This window comes from Nannospalax galili, unplaced genomic scaffold (genome assembly GCF_000622305.1).
Source record: "Nannospalax galili isolate Female #2095 unplaced genomic scaffold, S.galili_v1.0 scaffold299, whole genome shotgun sequence".
Taxonomy (NCBI): Eukaryota; Metazoa; Chordata; class Mammalia; order Rodentia; family Spalacidae; genus Nannospalax; species Nannospalax galili.
In genome coordinates, this window is record NW_008343973.1 from 1,952,933 (window position 1) to 1,955,991 (window position 3,059).

The 3,059-nt window shown below is 43.2% G+C and overlaps 1 pseudogene; it reads left to right on the plus strand.

Annotated features, from left to right (window-relative positions):
- The first annotated feature begins 1,383 nt into the window (after positions 1 to 1,383).
- Positions 1,384 to 1,480, plus strand: LOC115071577 (annotated as a pseudogene).
- The last annotated feature ends 1,579 nt before the right edge of the window (positions 1,481 to 3,059 follow it).

Here is a 3,059-nt window from a genome sequence, read left to right on the forward strand (position 1 = left end):
TTCATAGGACCCTGGTTCCATTCTCAGAACCTACATGGTAGTTAACAACCATTAGTAACTCCAGTTCTAGGGGATCTGATGCCCCCTTCTGGTCTCCACAGGCATTTACCCACATGATGCACTTACATACACGTGGGCAAAATGCTCATAACACATAAAATAAAAATAAATAAATAAATAAAAGTTTGAAACATAGGGCTTGAAAAAATGCAATTATATTGTTACAACGGAAAGGCGGATACTGTCTAGAATTATAATCAAGGGAGTAACTAGTCTTAGGCAATCAAGGAGGGCCTCTTTGAAGAAGTGGCATTTTCAGTAATAGCAGATTTAGAATCAACAAGGTGGAGAGGAAACAGAGCATGCTTCAGATGGGAAAAGTCTGGGAGAAGCCAGGAATCGGGGAGATGGATCCTATGTGGGGTCACAACATAATCAGATACATACCGATTAGAGATGCATGCCCCTACATCTCAGTGTTAGTAGCAAAAACAATGACTCTTTCTGTAAAAAACAGTATATTTTAGAATGAAATGGAGATTTTTTTGAGGGTTAAAAACTCATTCAAATTTATGTCTTACAGGGCTTATACTGAGTTCAATAATGTATAACTGTTGATTCAACAGTGAACCTGCAATGCTTCTTCTAAAAAAAATTAAAAATATTTTTAAAATGTAAATAAAACAATTTAAAAGTAATTCAAGTTCAGTAATTAAGTGGTAGAGTAGTCCCCAGTGAAGTTAGACAGAAAATGAAGACAGAGTCTAAGGCTTTGAGGCAGGGACGGGATTTGGACCATTAGGCATTGAGTGAGTGGTGAACCATTTCAGTATGTAATGAGGTGGGGACCCTGTGGTGGCTGAGATCCAGCGAGAAAAGGCAGAGGTTATGGTCTCAGATTTGGACATACAAATGCCTACAAGCTCAGCTCACCTTGTTCCACAGGAGACCTTCACTCATCCTTTGATACATGATTAACTACAGGGATCCGAACCTCCCAGGAAAGGTCTTGGAGGACTCTTGACAGCTTGGAACATTCTCTGTTCTCGCCAAGGATATTTGGCAATATCTTGAGATGTTTTGCTGTAACTAGAACAGATGAGAGCAATTCTGGCATGTAGAACATACAAGCCATGAATACCAAGAATTCTGCTGTGTACATCAGAATCCATTAAGGCAAGGAATCATCCTACCCAAAACGTGAGTAGTGCTAAGATAGAGAAACTCGATCAAAGTCTCTAAGTTTTTAGCTGCACTTGAGGTTCTGTAGGTAAACAGGATCTTCTAAGTCCAGCATAAGAAGGAAAGCAAGGACAGGTAAGAAACTCAGGGTGCAAAAGTCAGGTAGAAGAAAGCGGTGGCTTAAAGTTATCTCATAAGAAAGAACAGTGTTCACTTCAGCAGCTAAAATCAGAATGCTGCAGAGAAGATTAGCATGACCCCTGCACAGATAACACACAAATTCATGTTCTATATTTTGAGAGTTAGGGATATGGCTCTGTGGTAGAGCACTTGCCCAGTGTGCATGAGGCCTTATGTTTGATCACCAGCAAAAATCATTTGGGAGCTGGTGAGATGGCTCAGCAGGCGAAGGCACTTGCTGCCAAGCCTCATAACCCACACAGTAGAAGGAGGGAACCAACTCCCACTCCCATAAGTTGTCTTCTGACCTGCACAGATACTCCATGGCCTGGGCAAATGTGTACACACACATACATACACATAAGACATAAGTGTTAAAAGTATTATATTTTTAAAGACACGTCCAGGAGACAGGAGACGTGGCTAGAAAAGCTATACTCCTTAGGAATTTTCATGAGTGTGAACTTTTATTAACTCTCTGATTTTTGTGTAACATGCCACCCACCCCACAACATAGCTTAATATCTGACAGCAATAAACAGACCGTTTCACAGTGTCTGTGGAGATGGGAATCTTGGTGTTTCTGGCCTCAGTCACTCTGGCTTGTGGTACTTCAGGCTTCAGCTGACCTCCGTACAATCATCTCAAGGTTTAGCAAGGGCTGAGACATTTGCTACAAGCTCACTGCTGTGGATACTGGCAAATCAGACCCTCACTGGCCGTTGACTGGCAGTTTTAGCCCTGACCATCTGATCCTCACAATGAGAAAACCCAAAGAGGCAGAGATACAGATCGAGACAGAGAGTGTGTTAGCCAGCCTTCCCTTACTACAACAAATACTGGAGAGAGTCAGTTTATAACTAAATCTATCATTTCAGCTCCTGCTTTGCAAGGTTTTCTAGTCCATGACAGATTGGCTCTAAGGCTGTGTCAAGACAGTACACTATGGTGGAAGTATGTGGTAAAATCAAACCAAAACTCAGGTTGTAGACAAGGAGCTGAAAGGAGGAAGTTGGGATCCCACTGACCCCTTCAAGAGCGTAGTTCCTGGACTGGGGAGATAGTTGAGCCAATAAAATACCAGCCACATAAAGACAAGGACCCGAATTTAATCCACAGTGCCTGTATAAAATCTTGGCTCAGAAGTTTGCAGACACAGGAAGATCCTTGGAGCTCTTGGCCAGCTGGCCCAATTGAATTGATGCACTCCAGGTTCAATGAGAAAACCCGGTTCCCCAAAATAAAGTGGAGACTGATAAAGAAAACTAAGTCATCTCTGGCCTACACACACATGCACCAATGCAAACAAGTATAAATACAGAGAGAGAGAGAGACAGAGACAGAGACAGAGACAGAGAGACAGAGACCTAGAGACAGAGAGAGAGAGGCCGAACACATTCCAATGACTTAAAAACCTCCAGTACTACAGCGCAGCTCTCCGCGCTGGGACTCCCTAAGCCACATTCACCCTTCCACACATGCACCAATGCAAACAAGTATAAATACAGAGAGAGAGAGAGACAGAGACAGAGACAGAGACAGAGAGACAGAGAGAGAGAGACAGAGAGAGAGAGGCCGAACACATTCCAATGACTTAAAAACCTCCAGTACTACAGCGCAGCTCTCCGCGCTGGGACTCCCTAAGCCACATTCACCCTTCCATCCCCCCCCCCCCCCCCCCCCCTTTTATTCTCTTT